This window comes from Ambystoma mexicanum, chromosome 1p (assembly GCF_040938575.1).
Source record: "Ambystoma mexicanum isolate Mex_15411 chromosome 1p, UKY_AmexF1_1, whole genome shotgun sequence".
In the NCBI taxonomy this organism is placed as follows: domain Eukaryota; kingdom Metazoa; phylum Chordata; class Amphibia; order Caudata; family Ambystomatidae; genus Ambystoma; species Ambystoma mexicanum.
This window is the reverse complement of record NC_090921.1, coordinates 17,269,507-17,289,969: the sequence shown is the minus strand read 5'-3', so window position 1 is coordinate 17,289,969 and position 20,463 is coordinate 17,269,507.

Genomic DNA, 20,463 nt, shown 5'->3' with positions numbered 1-20,463 from the left:
CCACCATGGACAGACTTACAGACAGCAGCCTGGCTGAAGGAACTGACCATCTGGCCTGATGGCGTTGCCTCAGGCCATTACCCACCATGGACAGACTTACAGACAGCAACCTGGCTGAAGGAACTGACCATCTGGCCTGATGCCGTTGCCTCAGGCCCTGACCCAGCATGGCCAGAATTACTGACACAACCTGGCTGAAGGAACTGACCATCTGGCCTGATGCTGTTGCCTCAGGCCATTACCCACCATGGACAGACTTACTGACAGCAGCCTGGCTGAAGGAGTTCACCATCTGGCCCGATGCTGTAGCCTCAGGCCCTGACCCTTCATGGACAGACTTACAGACAGCAGCCTGGCTGAAGGAACTGACCATCTTGCCCGATGCCATAGCCTCAGGCCCTGACCCACCATGGACTGGCTTACAGACAGCAGCCTGGCTGAAGGTGCAGACCATCTGGCCCGATGTCGTAGCCTCAGGCCCTGACCAACCATGGACAGACTTAATGACGGCAGCCTGGCTGCAGGCGCAGACCATCTGGCCCGATGCCGTAGCCTCAAGCCCTGACCCACCATGGACAGACTTACAGATGGCAGCCTGGCTGAAGGCTCAGACCATCTGGCCCGATGCCGTAGCCTCAAGCCCTGACCCACCATGGACAGACTTACAGACGGCAGCCTGGCTGAAGGCGCAGACCATCTGGCCCGATGCCGTAGCCTCAGGCCCTGACTCACCATGGACAGACTCACAGACAGCAGCCTGGCTGAAGGAGGAGACCACCTGGCCCGATGCAGAAGCCCCAGGCCCAGACCCACCATGGACAGACTTACAGACAGCAACCTGGCTGAAGGAGCAGACCATCTGGCCCCATGCCGTAGCCCCAGGGCCTGACCCACCATGGACAGACTTACTGACAGCAGCTTGGCTGAAGGAGCAGACCATCTGGCCTGTTGTCGGAGTCTCAGGCCCTGACCCTCCGTGGACAGACTCACAGACAGCAGCCTGGCTGAAGGAGGAGACCACCTGGCCCGATGCAGAAGCCCCAGGCCCTGACCCACCATGGACAGACTTACAGACAGCAGTCTGGCTGAAGGAGCAGACCATCTGGCCCCATGCGGTAGCCCCTGGGCCTGACCCACCATGGACAGACTTACTGACAGCAGCCTGGCTGAAGGAGCAGACCATCTGGCCTGTTGTCGGAGTCTCAGGCCCTGACCCTCCATGGACAGACTTACAGACAGCAGCCTGGCTGAAGGAACTGACCATCTGGCCCGATGCGTAGCCTCATGCCCTGACCCACCATAGACAGATTAACTGACAGCAGCCTGGCTGAAGGAGTTCACCATCTGGCCCGATGCCATAGCCTCCAGCCTTGACCCACCATGGACAGATTTACTGACGGCAGCCTGGCTGCAGGAGCTGACCATCTGGCCCCATGCTGTAGCCTCAGGCCCTGACCCACCTTGGACAGACTCCGAAAAGCAGCCTAGCTGAAGGCGCAGACCATCTGGCCCCATTACGTAGCCTAAGGCCCTGACCCACCATGGACAGACTCACAGACAGCAGCCTGGCTGAAGGAGGAGACCACCTGGCCCGATGCAGAAGCCCCAGGCCCAGACCCACCATGGACAGACCTAGAGACAGCAGCCTGGCTGAAGGAGCAGACCATCTGGCCCCATGCCGTAGCCCCAGGGCCTGACCCACCATGGACAGACTTACTGACAGCAGCCTGGCTGAAGGAGCAGACCATCTGGCCTGTTGTCGGAGTCTCAGGCCCTGACCCTCCATGGACAGACTCACAGACAGCAGCCTGGCTGAAGGAGGAGACCAACTGGCCCGATGCAGAAGTCCCAGGCCCTGACCCACCATGGACAGACTTACAGAGAGCAGTCTGGCTGAAGGAGCAGACCATCTGGCCCCATGCCGTAGCCCCAGGGCCTGACCCACCATGGACAGACTTACTGACAGCAGCCTGGCTGAAGGAGCAGACCATCTGGCCTGTTGTCGGAGTCTCAGGCCCTGACCCTCCATTGACATAACTTACAGACAGCAGCCTGGCTGAAGGAACTGACCATCTGGCCCGATGCGTAGCCTCATGCCCTGACCCACCATGGACAGATTAACTGACAGCAGCCTGGCTGAAGGAGTTCGCCATCTGGCCCGATGCCATAGCCTCAGGCCCTGACCCACCATGGAAAGACGTACAGACATCAGCCTGGCTGAAGGAGCTGACCATCTTGCCCCATGCCGTAGCCTCAGGTCCTGACCCACCATGGACAGACTTACTGACAGCACCCTGGCTGCAGGTGCAGACCATCTGGCCCGATGCCGTAGCCTCAAGCCCTGACCCACCATGGACAGACTTACAGATGGCAGCCTGGCTGAAGCCCCACACCATCTGGCCCGATGCCGTAGCGTCAAGCCCTAACCCACCATGGACAGACTTACAGACGGCAGTCTGGCTGAAGGCACAGACCATCTGACCCAATGCCGTAGCTTCAGGCCCTGACTCACCATGGACAGACTTACAGACAGCCTGTGGTGGCTGCGCTGGTCCTTTCACGGTTGGACTATTGTAATTCCCTGTATCTATCTCAACCGATTGGCTTGCTCCAACGGCTCCAACGTATGCAGAACCTGGCAGCCAGATTACCCACTGGCTCCCCCTATGGTGCCCATATTTCTCCGGTGCTTCGTCGACTCCACTGGTATACCGGTGGCGCAGCGAGTCAAGTTCAAGTCATTATGTATTGTCCATCGGGCAATCCATGGTTTAGGAGCGGAATTCCTCCAATACAAATTCTCTCGTTATATTCCGGAACGTAATCTGCGTTCTTCGACCACTAACCTCCTTATGGTCCCCAGGTTTAACCGGGAAAGACTTGGCGGCAGAGCCTTTTCCATTGCCGCGGCCAAGCTTTGGACCACTCTCCCACTACCACTCAAATCTACCTTCAACCATTTGGCATTCAGGAAAGCACTGAAAACTATGCTGTTCTAGCTTTCTGACTCTCTACTGATCTTCTCTAGCCTGTAGCTTCCTCACCAGCGCCATGATGCCCTTGGCCGATCGTGCTCTTTACAAATATATGTAACATAACATAACAGCAGCCTGGCTGAAGGCGCAGACCTTCTGGCCCGATGCTATAGCCTCAGGCCCTGACCCACCATGGACAGACTTACAGACAGCAGCCTGGCTGAAGGAACTGACCATCTGGCCTGATGCCGTTGCCTTAGGCCCTGACCCACCATGGACAGACTTACAGATAGCAGTCTGGCTGAAGGAACTGACCATCTGGCCTGATGCCGTTGCCTCAGGCCATTACCCACCATGGACAGACTTACTGACAGCAGCCTGGCTGAAGGAGTTCACCATCTGGCCTGATGCCGTTGCCTCAGGCCCTGACCCACCATGGCCAGAATTACTGACACAACCTGGCTGAAGGAACTGACCATCTGGCCTGATGCTGTTGCCTCAGGCCATTACCCACCATGGACAGACTTACTGACAGCAGCCTGGCTGAAGGAGTTCACCATCTGGCCCGATGCTGTAGCCTCAGGCCCTGACCCTCCATGGACAGACTTACAGACAGCAGCCTGGCTGAAGGAACTGACCATCTGGCCCGATGTCATAGCCTCAGGCCCCGACCCACCATGGACAGACTTACAGACAGCAGCCTGGCTGAAGGAACTGACCATCTGGCCCGATGCCATAGCCTCAGGCCCTGACCCACCATAGACAGACGTACAGACAGCAGCCTGGTTGAAGCTGCTGACCATCTGGCCCCATGCCGTAGCCTCAGGCCCTGACCCACCATGGATAGGCTTACAGACAGCAGCCTGGCTGAAGGCGCAGACCATCTGGCCCGATGTCGTAGCCTCAGGCCCTGACCAACCATGGACAGACTTAATGACGGCAGCCTGGCTGCAGGCGCAGACCATCTGGCCCGATGCCGTAGCCTCAAGCCCTGACCCACCATGGACAGACTTACAGATGGCAGCCTGGCTGAAGGTTCAGACCATCTGGCCTGATGCCGTTGCCTCAGGCCGTGACCCACCATGGACAGACTTACAGACAGCAGCCTGGCTGAAGGAACTGACCATCTGGCCTGATGGCGTTGCCTCAGGCCCTGACCCACCATGGCCAGAATTACTGACACAACCTGGCTGAAGGAACTGACCATCTGGCCTGATGCTGTTGCCTCAGGCCATTACCCACCATGGACAGACTTACTGACAGCAGCCTGGCTGAAGGAGTTCACCATCTGGCCCGATGCTGTAGCCTCAGGCCCTGACCCTCCATGGACAGACTTACAGACAGCAGCCTGGCTGAAGGAACTGACCATCTGGCCCGATGCCATAGCCTCAGGCCCTGACCCACCATGGACAGGCTTACAGACAGCAGCCTGGCTGAAGGTGCAGACCATCTGGCCCGATGTCGTAGCCTCAGGCCCTGACCAACCATGGACAGACTTAATGACGGCAGCCTGGCTGCAGGCGCAGACCATCTGGCCCGATGCCGTAGCCTCAAGCCCTGACCCACCATGGACAGACTTACAGACGGCAGCCTGGCTGAAGGCTCAGACCATCTGGCCCGATGCCGTAGCCTCAAGCCCTGACCCACCATGGACAGACTTACAGACGGCAGACTGGCTGAAGGCGCAGACCATCTGGCCCGATGCCGTAGCCTCAGGCCCTGACTCACCATGGACAGACTTACAGACAGCAGCCTGGCTGAAGGTGCAGACCATCTTGCCCGATGCCATAGCCTCAGGCCCTGACCCACCATGGACAGACTTACAGACAGCAGCCTGGCTGAAGGAACTTAAGATCTGGCCTGATGCCGTTGCCTCAGGCCCTGACCCGTCATGGCCAGACTTACTGACACAACCTGGCTGAAGGAACTGACTATCTGACCTGATGCCATTGCCTCAGGCCATCACCCACCATGGACAGACTCACAGACAGCAGCATGGCTGAAGGCGCAGACCACCTGCCACGATGCAGAAGCCCCAGGCCCTGACCTACTATGGACAGACTTACTGACAGCGGCCTGGCTGAATGAGCTTACTATCTGGCCCAATGACGTAGCCTGAGGCCCTGAGCCACCATGGACAGACTTACAGACAGCAGCCTGGCTGAAGGCGCAGACCATCTGGCCTGATGCCGAAGCCCCAGGCCCTGACCCACCATGGACAGATTTACAGACAGCAGCCTGGCTGAAGGAGCAGACCATCTGGCCCGATGCCATAGCCTCAGGCCCGGACCCACCATGGACAGACTTACTGACAGCAGCCTGGCTGAATGTGCAGACCATATGGTCCGATGCTGTAGCCTCAGGCCCTGAACCACGTTGGACAGACTTACTGACAATAGTGTCATGATCTCTGCTTCCAAAAGGTCAGGGTTTTCCCAACTCCCTTGGAAGCAGATCCATAACCCAGGTTCCGAGTGCCAACCAGTCCCAATTGGCACCTTTTGGACCCAGTCCTGGCGCCAGTGGCACCAGGCTCATAAATATGCCCAGTCCCAGCGCTGGAAGCGCCGGGCTCATAATGCTTGGGTGGACTTACCTGCAGCAGACCATGCTGCTTACTTGCCTGCCAGTTGAGCCTCTGATCCTCTTCTGTTTGGAACTACTTTTCCTGTTGGGTGGGGCAGGAGCCACTCCCTAGATTCAGAACACTGGAACTCTTCTGGAAAGCAGGAACTCTTTTCTTACCTAGGCGTGGCTGTGGAAGGAGACACCTAAGCACTACAGGAGGCTATTTAAACCACACCCGATGGATGAATCTTGCTTTGCGTTATTCTGCATCCTCTGCAGCAGAGCGCTCATCGTGTCTTCTGCATCTGATCCTGGGCCTAAGGAAAAAGGCTTACCATCCTGAATCCAGTCTTCAGCAACACCTATAAAGACAAGAAAGAACAGGTTAGCATTACGGTCTTCAGTGACAGCTCTTCACTTACCTGGTCCATCGGCTGTCACCAACACCTCGCGCTGCATTACGGCATCTGAAAGACAAAGGCTTACCTACTCTTCGTGCGCTCCGGAGGTCTTCACACTGCATTCCGGCATCTGAAAGACAAAAGCTTACCAACTCTTCGCACGCTCCGGAGGCCTTCGGCACTGCATCCCGCATCTGAAAGACAAAACAAGGTGCGTTTAAAGACATTGGGGAACTTTAATACTCACGTGCCATTACTCCTTTCCACATCTAACCCAGTGGGTATTCCGGCACCCTGCAGCCGCTCCGAACTTGTACCTGCAAAATAAAAAGACAGTTAGAGCGCATCGTGAAGCAGGCAACAAGCGCTTACTTACGTGCTTCCAGGCGCTTCTATTCATCACACGGGCTCCATCTTCAACTCACTTCAGCCCGTCATCCGCCATCGCCGGAACCCTGCAAAACAAGAAACATCATTACTAAAGACTTTAAAGACATTAGAATTACTCGAAACTTACCGTTCGTGCAGTAAACGACAGACAGCAGTCCTCTGAAGTCAAGAGGTCTGCTCCCCTTATCCAGTGAAGAAACTGGTTACAGCACCCTGCCCCGAGGCCGATGGAGAGCACGGCGTTCACTTACCTAAGACATCTTACCCTTCAAGTCAGACATACAGTGCACAGAGGTCCAGCCCAAAGAGCCAGCCGTGTGTTACACATCACCTTTGCAGATACGGTATACGCCCAGTCAAGACCGGCGCCTCTACGGGAATCAGGTGAGCGTTACAGAACGCAAAGCCTACCACAAAACTCCCGTCCAGGCGCTATGGAAACCTCGGATACCGACCAGCTAGCCCAGTTACTTGGGGAACTAAGGGCAGAAGTGCATGCAGCCCGTCAGGAAACGAACGCTCTAAGAAGGGAACTGATTATTTCCAAGGAGCGAACAGATGATCTCGCTAGACAATTGCTACAGTCACAAGCCGGACAGACCCCGTTACCCGCATCTGGGGGAAATCTTCCTTCTACATCCTCTATGAATCCAGTGCAGATCAACCTACCTGGGAATGTACCTCTGGCTCCGCCCGAACGATTTTCTGGTGACCCAAAGAGGTTTGCAGTATTTATCAATCAGTGCCGGTTGCATTTCTTATGCCGGCCAGCAGCCTTTCCAACTGATCAAGCTAAAGTAGCTTTCGTGCTTTCGTACCTTAGTGGCAATGCGGCAGACTGGTCCATCCCTCTAGTAAATCAAGATGATCCGGTCCTCCATGATTTTCAAGCTTTTCAGCTCAGTATGGAAAAACTGTTCGCAAGACATTCACAGGGGCAGGCCTTGGACAATGAGCTTCTTTCGTTGCGACAAGGTAATCAAGACCTTTTGGCTTATATTGCGTCTTTCAACAGACTGATAGTGGAAACTCAATGGCCTGAGGACAAAAGGATTACGCTGTTTTGTAGAGGTCTACGTGGAGAGCTCAAAGATGTGTTAGCCCAAGTAGTGAATCCCCCACAAGATTGTTCGGACTATATAGACTTAGTCGTTCAAATAGATCACAGACTGCAGAACAGGAAGGCCGATCGTTCCAAGTTTGATGCTGGAGTATTTTCCAAACCGCCAACTCCTTCCAAAGGAGTAGACCCCGGGGAACCCATGCAAATAGGGGGTCTGAAAGGTCCTCTAACACAAAAGGAGCGGGAAAGGAGAAAACAGTTGCAATTATGCCTCTATTGCGGAAACTCAGGGCACTTTCTTCGAGACTGTCCGGTGAAACCTGCCAAGAAGGCAGTAGGAGCTGCAGTTACCAAAGTTACAAACTCTGAGCAGGGAAACGACCTCACCCGACAAGAATAGAGGTCCTCTTGCCGAGCGTGAAAACCAGTTCCGTGACCTCGCATTTCGTGATACCTATGGTCCTCATTAGCCCTGATAATCCGGATCGATTACATGCAATTGAAGCTTACGTCGACAGCGGTGCCATCGGCAATTATGTGGATCATGAAATGGTTTTGAGGATGAATCTAACTCTTTGTCCCAAGGCTGTAAAGGATGTCATTACTACGGTGGATGGTACGGAGATAGCCTCCGGGCCAGTAACGCATACCACTCAAGAGGTGACGCTAGTAAGTCAAGATGGACACCATGAGAAGATCGTGTTCGATGTGATCAAGGCCCCTCAGTTTCAGATTATTCTAGGAATACCTTGGTTAGAGAAACACAATCCTCTGATCGATTGGCGAGCAAGAACGGTCCAGTTTCCAGAATGTGTCTCTACTTGTCACCCTCCACCTGGTGTTGCACTGGCAGCAATTTCTTCAGAGACTCCCCAGTTACCTCCCGAATACCTAGAATACCAAGATGTTTTCCGGAAGGATCAGGCTAACTCTCTACCTCCTCATAGGTCTTATGACTGCCAGATAGACCTGATACCTGGATCTACTCCTCCTTGTAGTAGAATTTATGCCCTCACCGAGCCTGAGAACCTTCACCTTCGACAATACCTGGATCAATACCTGGCAAATGGGTTTATTTGTCCTTCCAAGTCCCCTGCTTCTTCAGCTTTGTTCTTCGTTCCAAAAAAGGAAGGAGACCTTAGAACTTGTATAGATTATCGCTCCCTGAACCAGGTCACCGTTAAGAATAGATATCCGTTACCTTTGATCCCTGAACTCCTGGACCAAGTCAGAAAAGCATGCATATATACAAAGCTGGATCTTAGAGGAGCTTACCACTTGGTACGAGTAAAAGAGGGCGATGAATGGAAGACGGCCTTCCGCACCAAGTATGGACTATTTGAATATCAGGTCATGCCCTTCGGACTTTGCAATGCCCCGGCCGCCTTTCAATATTTTATGAACGATGTCCTCAGAGAGCTCATAGATGTGTGTGTTGTTGTTTACATTGACGACATCCTCGTTTATTCTTCATCGGAATCTGAACATCGGAAACACGTGAAAATGGTCCTCGAAAGATTGCGTCAACACAAACTTTTCGCTAAGTTGGAAAAATGTGTTTTCAACGTGACTGAAGTTGAATTCTTGGGATTCATATTATCACCTGGCGGAGTGCGTATGGATTCAAAGAAGGTCGATACAGTTCTCAAATGGCCATCACCATCCTCCGTAAAAGGTGTGCAAAGCATGTTAGGCTTCGCTAACTTTTACCGCAGGTTTATCCCCGAATTCTCTCGAATAGTCCAGCCCATCACTGCCTTGTTAAAGAAAAACAAACGTTTTGAATGGTCTACCGAGGCGGAACAAGCTTTCCAGGATTTGAAGACTAAATTTATCTCTGCACCAATCTTAAAACACCCTCGCCCCGAACTCCCCTACATCGTGGAAACTGATGCTTCAAGCCTTGCCATGGGGGCAGTTCTATCACAAAAGGACCCGATAACCAATCAGTTGCATCCCGTGGCATTTTGGTCCCGCAAATTCTCGCCTCCTGAAATCAATTACACGATTACTGACAAGGAACTTCTGGCTATCAAGTCTGCCTTTAAGGCTTGGCGGCATTATCTGCTGGGGGCCCGACACACCGTTACTGTGATTACGGATCACTGAAACCTGCAATATTTGAAAACCGCAAAAGCCCAATCCTCTAGACAACTCCGTTGGGCATTATTCTTTGCCGAGTTTGACTTCATAATTACCTATCGACCTGGTACAAAGAACGGTAAAGCTGATGCCCTTTCTCGGATGGGAGTGGAAGAACACTTGATCAACCCTAAACCTGTACCAATCATTCCCGAACAAAGAATTCTGGGTGTAATCGCCACAGAATCCATAGAGGAAGTTAAGGATAAGGCCAGGCAACTTGTAACTCCAGCAGACATACAGAATTGGCATCTGCAGGGAAAGGACTTTGCAGTAAAGGACAACTTATTGTATTTCCAAGAACGAATATACCTACCCAGCACAGATTTACAGAAAAAAGTAATCTCTTGTTATCACGATTCTTTAATGGAAGGACATCCCGGTATTGCCAAGACCTCAGAAAAGATCAAGCGCTACTTCTGGTGGCCATCTTGGAAAAAAGATATCAGAGACTTTGTAATGTCCTGTGGAGTATGCGCCCAAAACAAGAGTCAAAAGGAAAGACCAGCAGGCCTCTTACGCCCTATTGACATCCCACCTCGCCCTTGGCATACGCTTTCTATGGACTTCATCACCAATCTACCTCCATGCTCCGGATACAATACGATTCTAGTAATCATGGACTTATTCTCCAAGATGGTGCATTTCATTCCGCTCAAAGGCTTGCCAACAGCAGCAACTCTGGCCCGAGAATTTCTCTAAAACATCGTCCGACTGCACGGTTTTCCTTCGGTTCTAATTTCGGATCGAGGTAGTCAATTTATTTCTCATTTTTGGCGAAGTTGCTGTCGGTCGGCTCAAATTGATGTGAGACTATCGACCAGTCACCACCCTCAGACCGACGGACAAACCGAGAGGACCAATCAAACTCTGGAACAGTATTTACGCTGCATGCTGCAACAAACTGAAAAAACTTGGAAAGACATCCTTTGGATAGCCGTATATGCCTACAATAACTCTGTCCATTCGGGAACTGGGAAAACCCCGTTTTTTCTTTTGTACGGCAGCTACCCTCGAACCTCGGAGTTGGATCCCCTCCAAGATCTTGAAACACCAGCAGTAGACTACCTGCATTCTACAATCACCCAAGCCTTTAAGGAAGCTGTTTCTCACCTTCAAAGGGCTAAAGAACAATACAAGAAAGGAGCAGATCAACACGGAAGGAAGCCCCTCAATATCAAGTAGGGGATCAAGTCTGGTTATCCACCAAATATCTACCTCTAAAAGGGCCACGCACATTCAACCCAAGATACCTTGGTCCCTATTCCATCACTACCATAGTAAACCCAGTAGCGGTCAAGTTGGACTTGCCCCCGCACATGAAGATACATCCGGTCTTCCACGTCTCTCTATTAAAACCCGTGCAACCTCAAACCCGACTAACTAAATCTCCAAAACCTATCCTAGTTGATGGAGAACTTGAGTTTGAAGTCAAAAGCATTCTGGACTCCAAGATCTCCAAATCTAAACTATTTTACCTAATTGACTGGAAAGGCTACGGCCCCCAAGAGAGATCCTGGGAACCTGCTGAATATGTCCACGCTCCTCGTCTAATCAAAAGATTTCACCGAACATTTCCTGACAAGCCAAAACCCCCGGAGAAGCCCGGTCTGGGAGGGGCCTTGAGGGGGGGTACTGTCATGATCTCTGCTTCCAAAAGGTCAGGGTTTTCCCAACTCCCTTGGAAGCAGATCCATAACCCAGGTTCCGAGTGCCAACCAGTCCCAATTGGGACCTTTTGGACCCAGTCCTGGCGCCAGTGGCACCAGGCTCATAAATATGCCCAGTCCCTGCGCTGGAAGCGCCGGGCTCATAATGCTTGGGTGGACTTACATGCAGCAGACCATGCTGCTTACTTGCCTGCCAGTTGAGCCTCTGATCCTCTTCTGTTTGGAACTACTTTTCCTGTTGGGTGGGGCAGGAGCCACTCCCTAGATTCAGAACACTGGAACTCTTCTGGAAAGCAGGAACTCTTTTCTTACCTAGGCGTGGCTGTGGAAGGAGACACCTAAGCACTACAGGAGGCTATTTAAACCACAACCGATGGATGAATCTTGCTTTGCGTTATTCTGCATCCTCTGCAGCAGAACGCTCATCGTGTCTTCTGCATCTGATCCTGGGCCTAAGGAAAAAGGCTTACCATCCTGAATCCAGTCTTCAGCAACACCTATAAAGACAAGAAAGAACAGGTTAGCATTACGGTCTTCAGTGACAGCTCTTCACTTACCTGGTCCATCGGCTGTCACCAACGCCTCGCGCTGCATTCCGGCATCTGAAAGACAAAGGCTTACCTACTCTTCGTGTGCTCCGGAGGTCTTCACACTGCATTCCGGCATCTGAAAGACAAAAGCTTACCAACTCTTCGCACGCTCCGGAGGCCTTCGGCGCTGCATCCCGCATCTGAAAGACAAAACAAGGTGCGTTTAAAGACATTGGGGAACTTTAATACTCACGTGCCATTACTCCTTTCCACATCTAACCCAGTGGGTATTCCGGCACCCTGCAGCCGCTCCGAACTTGTACCTGCAAAATAAAAAGACAGTTAGAGCGCATCGTGAAGCAGGCAACAAGCGCTTACTTACGTGCTTCCAGGCGCTTCTATTCATCACACGGGCTCCATCTTCAACTCACTTCAGCCCGTCATCTGCCATCGCCGGAACCCTGCAAAACAAGAAACATCATTACTAAAGACTTTAAAGACATTAGAATTACTCGAAACTTACCGTTCGTGCAGTAAACGACGGACAGTAGTCCTCTGAAGTCAAGAGGCCTGCTCCCCTTATCCAGTGAAGAAACTGGTTACAGCACCCTGCCCCGAGGCAGATGGAGAGCACGGCGTTCACTTACCTAAGACATCTTACCCTTCAAGTCAGACATACAGTGCACAGAGGTCCAGCCCAAAGAGCCAGCCGTGTGTTACACATCACCTTTGCAGATACGGTATACGCCCAGTCAAGACCGGCGCCTCTACGGGAATCAGGTGAGCGTTACAAATAGCCTGGCTGAAGGAACTGACCATCTGGCCTGATGCCATTGCCTCAGGATGTTACCCACCATGGACAGACTTACAGACAGCAGCCTGGCTGAAGGAGCAGACCATCTGGCCCTATGCCGTAGCCCAGGGGCATTGCTAGGGGGGGCTAAGGGGGCTATAGCCACATGTCTTTTGGTTGTAGCCCCGGATAGAATCTCAGGAGCTACAGCCAAAAGACTAGCTAGTCCCCAGTCCCAACAGTTCTGACATCAGCTTAGCCCCGGGTCTTTTCCAGACCTAGCAACTCCCCTGCCGTAGCCTCAGGCCCTGACCCACCATGGACAGACTTACTGACGGCAGCCTGGCTGAAGGAGCAGACCATCTGGCCCCATGCCGTAGCCCCTAGCCCTGACCCACCATGGACAGGCTTACAGACAGCAGCCTGGCTGAAGGCGCGGACCCTCTGGCCCGATGCCGTAGCCTCAGGCCCTCACCCACCATGGACAGGCTTACAGACAGCAGCCTCGCTGAAGGCGCAGACCATCTGGCCCGATGCCGTAGCCTCAGTCCATGACCCACCATGGACAGATTTACAGACAGCAGCCTGGCTGAAGGCGCAGAACCTCTGGCCCAATGCCGTAGCCTCAGGCCCTGACCCATCATGGACAGAATTACAATATCCCTCCAAAGGACTCTTCATATCTCCCCAAGGACTCTTAATATCCCTCCCAAGGACCCCTAATGTCCCTCCCATGGACTCCTAACATCCCTCCCAAGGACTCTTCATATCTCCCCAAGGACTCTTAAAATCCCTGCCAAGGACCCCTAATGTCCCTCGCAAGGACTCCTAATATCACTCCCAAGGACTCTTCAAATCTCCCCACGGATTCTTCATATCCCCCCCAAGGACTCTTAATATCCCTCCCAAGGACCCCTAATGCCCCTCCCAAGTACTCCCAATATCCCTCCCACGGGAGCTTAATAACCCTCCCAAGGACTTTTAATATCCCTCCACAGGACTCTTCATATCCCTCGCAAGGACTCTTCATTTCCTCTCAAGGACTCTTCATATCCCTCCCAAGGACTCTTCATATCCCTCCCAAGGACTCTTCATATCCCTGCCAAGGACTCTTCATATCCCTGCCACGGACTCTTCATATCCCTGCCAAGGACTCTTAATATCCCTCCCAAGGACTCTTCATATCCCTCCCAAGGACTCTTCCCCCAAGGACTCTTAATATCCCTCCCAAGGACTCTTCATTTCCCTCTCAAGGACTCTTCATATCCCTCCCAAGGGCTCTTCATATCCCCCCAAGGACTCTTCATATCCCTCTCAAGGACTCTGCATATCCCTCCCAAGGACTCTTCATATCCCTCCCAAGGACTCGTCATATCCCTCCCAAGAGCTCTTCATATCCCTCCCAAGGACTCTTCATATCCCTCCCAAGGGCTCTTCATATCCTCCCAAGGACTCTTCATATCCCTCTCAAGGACTCTTCATATCCCTCCCAAGGACTCTTCGTATCCCTGCCAAGGACTCTTCATATCCCTGCCAAGGACTCTTCATATCCCTCCCAAGGACTCTTCATATCCCTGCCAAGGACTCTTCATATCCCTCTCAAGGACTCTTCATATCCCTCCCAAGGACTCTTCATAACCCTGCCAAGGACTCTTCATATCTCTGCCACGGACTCTTCATATCCCTCCCAAGGACTCTTAATATCCCTCCACAGAACTCTTCATATCCCTCCCAAGGACTCTTCATTTCCTCTCAAGGACTCTTAATATCCCTCCCAAGGACTCTTCATATCCCTCTCAGGGACTCTTCATATCCCTCCCAAGGACTCTTCATATCCCTGCCAAGGACTCATCATATCGCTGACACAGACTCTTCATATCCCTGCCAAGGACTCTTCATATCCCTGCCACTGACTCTTCATATCCCTCCCAAGGATTCTTCATATCCCTCCCAAGGACTCTTCATATCCCTCCCAAGGACTCTTCATATCCCTCTCAAGGACTCTTCATATCCCTCCCAAGGACTCTTCATATCCCTCTCAAGGACTCTTAATATCCCTCCCAAGGACTCTTAATATCCCTCCCAAGGACTCTTCATATCCCTCCCAAGGGCTCTTCATATCCCCCCCAAGGACTCTTCATATCCCTCTCAAGGACTCTTCCCCCAAGGACTCTTCATATCCCTCCCAAGGACTCTTCATATCCCCCCAAGGACTCTTCATATCCCTCCCAAGGACTCTTCATATCCCCCCAAGGACTCTTCACATCCCTCCCAAGGACTCTTCATTTCCCTCTCAAGGACTCTTGATATCCCTCCCAAGGGCTCTTCATATCCCTCCCAAGGACTCTTCATATCCCTCTCAAGGACTCTTAATATCCCTCCCAAGGACTCTTCATTTTCCTCCCAAGGACTCTTCTTTTCCCTCTCAAGGGCTCTTCATATCCCTCCCAAGGACTCTTCATATCCCCCCAAGGACTCTTCCCCCAAGGACTCTTAATATCCCCCCCACGGACTGTTCATTTCCCTCTCAAGGACTCTTCATATCCCTCCCAAGGGCTCTTCATATACCGCCAAGGACTCTTCATATCCCTCTCAAGGACACTTCATATCCCTCCCAAGGACTCTTCATATCCCTCCCAAGGACTCTTCATATCCCTCTCAAGGACTCTTAATATCCCTCCCAAGGACTCTTCATTTCCCTCCCAAGGACTCTTCATTTCCCTCTCAAGGACTCTTCATATCCCTCCCAAGTACTCTTCATATCCCCCCAAGGATTCTTCCCCAAGGACTCTTAATATCCCTCCCAAGGACTCTTCAAATCCCTCTCAAGGACTCTTCCCCCAAGGACTCTTCATATCCCTGCCAAGGACTCTTCATATCCCTCTCAAGGACTCTTCATATCCCTGCCAAGGACTCTTCATATCCTTCTCAAGGACTCTTCATATCCCTGCCAAGGACTCTTCATATCCCTCCCAATGACTCTTCATATCCCCCCAAGGACTCTTCCCCCAAGGACTCTTAATATCCCTCCCAAGGACTCTTCATTTCCCTCTCAAGGACTCTTCATATCCCCCCAAGGACTCTTCATAACCCTCCCAAGGACTCTTCATATCCTCCCAAGGACTCTTCATATCCCCCCAAGGACTCTTCATATCCCTCTCAAGGACTCTTAATATCCCTCCCAAGGACTCTTCATATCCATCCCAAGGCTCTTGTTATCCCTCCCAAGGACTCTTCATATCCCTCCCAAGGCCTCTTCATTTCCCTCCCAAGGGCTCTTCATATCCCCCCAAGGACTCTTCATTTCCCTCCCAAGGGCTCTTCATATCCCCCCAAGGCCTCTTCATATCCCTCTCAAGGTCTCTTATTATCCCTTGCAAGGACTCTTCATATCCATCCCAAGGCTCTTGTTATCCCTCCCAAGGACTCTTCATATCCCTCCCAAGGATTCTTCATATCCCTCCCAAGGACTCTGCATATCCCTCCCAAGGATTCTTCATATCCCTCCCAAAGACTCTTCATATCCCTACCAAGGACTCTTCATACCCCCCCAAGGACTCTTCCCCCAAGGTCTCTTAATATCCCTCCCAAGGACTCTTCATTTCCCTCTCAAGGACTCTTGATATCCCTTTCAAGGACTCTTCATATCCCTCCCAAGGACTCTTCATATCCCTCTCAAGGACTCTTAATATCCCTCCCAAGGACTCTTCATTTTCCTCGCAAGGACTCTTCATTTCCCTCTCAAGGACTCTTCATATCCCTCCCAAGGACTCTTCATATCCCCCCAAGGACTCTTCCCCCAAGGACTCTTAATATCCCCCCCAAGGACTGTTCATTTCCCTCTCAAGGACTCTTCATATCCCTCCCAAGGGCTCTTCATATCCCCCCAAGGACTCTTCATATCCCTCTCAAGGACTCTTCATATCCCTTCCAAGGACTCTTCATATCCCTCCCAAGGACTCTTCATATCCCTCTCAAGGACTCTTAATATCCCTCCCAAGGACTCTTCATTTCCCTCCCAAGGACTCTTCATTTCCCTCTCAAGGACTCTTCATATCCCTCCCAAGGACTCTTCATATCCCCCCAAGGACTCTTCCCCCAAGGACTCTTAATATCCCTCCCAAGGACTCTTCATATCCCTCTCACGGACTCTTCCCCCAAGGACTCTTCATATCCCTGCCAAGGACTCTTCATATCCCTCGCAAGGACTCTTCATATCCCTGCCAAGGACTCTTCATATCCCTCTGAAGGACTCTTCCCCCAAGGACTCTTCATATCCCTGCCAAGGAATCTTCATATCCCTCTCAAGGACTCTTCATATCCCTCCCAGGACTCTTCATATCCCTCCCAAGGACTCTTCATATCCCCCCAAGGACTCTTCCCCCAAGGACTCTTAATATCCCTCCCAAGGACTCTTCATTTCCCACTCAAGGACTCTTCATATCCCCCCAAGGACTCTTCATAACCCTCCCAAGGACTCTTCATATCCTCCCAAGGACTCTTCATATCCCCCCAAGGACTCTTCATATCCCTCTCAAGGACTCTTAATATCCCTCCCAAGGACTCTTCATATCCATCCCAAGGCTCTTGTTATCCCTCCCAAGGACTCTTCATATCCCTCCCAAGGACTCTTCATTTCCCTCCCAAGGGCTCTTCATATCCCCCAAGGACTCTTCATTTCCCTCACAAGGGCTCTTCATATCCCCCCAAGGACTCTTCATATCCCTCTCAAGGACTCTTAATATCCCTCCCAAGGACTCTTCATATCCATCCCAAGGCTCGTGTTATCCCTCCCAAGGACTCTTCATATCCCTCCCAAGGATTCTTCATATCCCTCCCAAGGACTCTGCATATCCCTCCCAAGGATTCTTCATATCCCTCCCAAGGACTCTTCATATCCCTACCAAGGACTCTTCATATCCCCCCAAGGACTCTTCCCCCAAGGACTCTTAATATCCCTCCCAAGGACTCTTCATTTCCCTCTCAAGGACTCTTGATATCCCTCCCAAGGACTCTTCATATCCCTCCCAAGGACTCTTCATATCCCTCTCAAGGACTCTTCATATCCCTCCCAAGGACTCTTTATATCCCCCCCAAGGACTCTTCCCCCAAGGACTCTTAATATCCCTCCCAAGGACTCTTCATTTCCTTCTCAAGGACTCCTCATATGTCATGACCGCAGCCTCCAAGGAGTTAGGTTTAGCCCAACTGCCTCGGAAGCTGGGTCACAACTTCATTTCCAGGCACCCATCGGCTCCCATAGGGGCTTTATGGACCTTGTCCTGGCGCCAGTGGCGCCAGGCTCATAAGGGGACCCAGTCCCGGCACAGGACGTGCCGGGCTCATGATGTAAGGAATGGTGCTTGGGTGGACCTACCTGCTGCAGACCATGCTGCTCACTCACCTGCAGGATGAAATCCTCATCCATCCATGGCTGGAACTACTTTACCTTCTGGGTGTGGCCAGCACCACTCCCTGGGACTGGATACTGGAACTATTCTGGAAGCTGGGACTTCTTACCTGGGCGAGGCTGCTGTGGAAGGAGACACCTAAGCACTCCAGTAAGCTATTTAAACCACGCCCGATCAGAGCAACGTGCTTCGCGTTATTCTGCAATAGCAGCAGGACGCTCACCGTGTCAGCTCCAGAGAATCTTCAACTTCTGCATCTGGGGAAGAGAAATCCGCAATCTTACCTTCCGAAATACCATCTTCGTCTCCAGCAGCATCTGAAAAGGGAAAAGAACACAAGGTTAGCACGAGATAAAAACCAGCGCAGCACTTACCCAGTCCATCGGTGCATCTCAAGCCACGGGCTGCAGCTTTCCATTGTTCCGGCACCCTGTGGAAGCAAAGACATTGGTTAGTAAACCTCTGTGAAACTTTCCTTGCCTGTGCTGCATTCTTCTCGCCTCCGCCGACGCTGCTACTCGCATCTGCAAAACAAAAGGACATCATTAAGAAATACAAAACTCCATCTATACGCACGTGTTTTGGGCAGCGCTCATCTTTCTCACTCCTCGGTGCATTCCTCGACATCCATTTTTCTACCCAGCTGCTTCTGCGACCTGAAAAAGGAAAAGAGACATTAAGAAGTGCTTTTAACTTCGAATTGACATTTTCTACTTACTTGCCTGCAATACCTTCGCCATTCCATCGCTCTCCAGATCTCCATATTCAAGCAACCGCCGTTCGTGCTGCTAACAACGGCCTAGCTCCAAATCTTCATCCTCTGCAACCAAGAGGCTGGACAATTAACCAGTGAAGTAACTGGCTTCGGCGCCCCTGCACAGACGCAGGATGGAGAGCTCCGCTTTCACCTACATAAGGTGAGCACATTTAGCCTACGAACTACTTGGGAGTACCAGGAAGGGGAGGCAGCTTACCCAGTCAGGCTTATATATCCATATTAACCCCTTGCTCTCATAATTGCAGACACCTCACCCTTCAGATCAAGATCTCAGTGAGGAAAGGGCCTTTCCAGGGTGGCATTCGAGGCCTGCGCGTGACCCTAGAAGACTCCGAGAACCCCCAGCCCAGACCTGCGCCTCCGAGGGATTCAGGTGAGCGTTACAGAACGCGAAGCCTACCGCAATTTTCCCACCCAGGCGCAATGGAAACCTCGGACACAGATTAACTGGCTCAATTGCTTGGGGAACTAAGCGCAGAAGTACACGCATCTCGCCAAGAAACAAACGCTTTACGAAGGGAGTTGATCATTGCCAAGGAACGGACGGATGATCTGGCCAGACAGTTGCTACAGGCTCAAGCGGGACAGACGCCACTGCCTCCCTATGGAGGGGGCGGCACTCCTACAACCTCAAGTAATCCGGTGCAAATTAATCTGCCAGGGAATGTGCCTTTGGCCCCGCCCGAACGTTTTTCCGGTGATCCAAAGCGATATGCAGTATTCATCAATCAATGCCGCTTGCACTTTCTGTGTAGACCCGCCGCATTCCCAACGGACCAAGCCAAGGTAGCGTTTGTACTTTCCTATCTTAGCGGTAGTGCTGCAGATTGGTCCATTCCTCTCGTGACACAGGATGACCCGCTCCTCTATAACTTTCAAGACTTTCAGACCAGTATGGAAAAGTTGTTCGCAAGACATTCACAGGGGCAGGCCTTGGACAATTAACTCCTGTCACTCAGACAAGGTAATCAGGATCTCCTGGCTTACATAGCGTCCTTTAATAGACTGGTGGTTGAGACCAGGTGGCCTGAAGATAAGAGAATCACGCTCTTCTACAGAGGTCTACGTGGGGAACTTAAAGACGTTTTAGCACAGGTGGTTAATCCGCCGCAAGACTGTTCAGATTATATCGACCTAGTAGTCCAATTAGATCATCGGCTACAGAACTGGAAGGCCGATCGATCCAGATTTGAAACCCGGGTACTTTCAAGACCTCAGAGCTCCGCTAAAGGGAATGACTCCGTGGAACCAATGCAAATAGGAGTAGTAAAAGGACCATTAACTCAGAAAGAACGGGAAAGAAGAAGGCAATTACAGCTGTGCCTATACTGTGGGAATTCTGGACATTTCCTTCGTGATTGCTCAGTGAAACCGGTCAAGAAGACCGTAGGAGTTTCTGATAAAAATGCTGAGAAACTGGAATCGGGAAACAACCTCGCCCGACAAGCGTAGAGGTCCGCTTGCCGAGCGTTAAAACCAGTTCCTTGACGTCGCATTTGGTAATGCCTATGGTCCTCATAAGTCCCAATAGACCAGATCGCATGCATGCTATCAAGGTATACATTGATAGCGGAGCAATTGGTAATTATGTGGACCAAGACTTGGCTATCAGGATGGATCTTCCCCTACGTCCCAAGATGGTAAAGGACGTAATCACTACAGTGGATGGTACTGAAATAGCTTCCGGACCAGTTTCTCATACCACCATGGAGGTAACGTTGTTATGTCAAGACGGACATCGG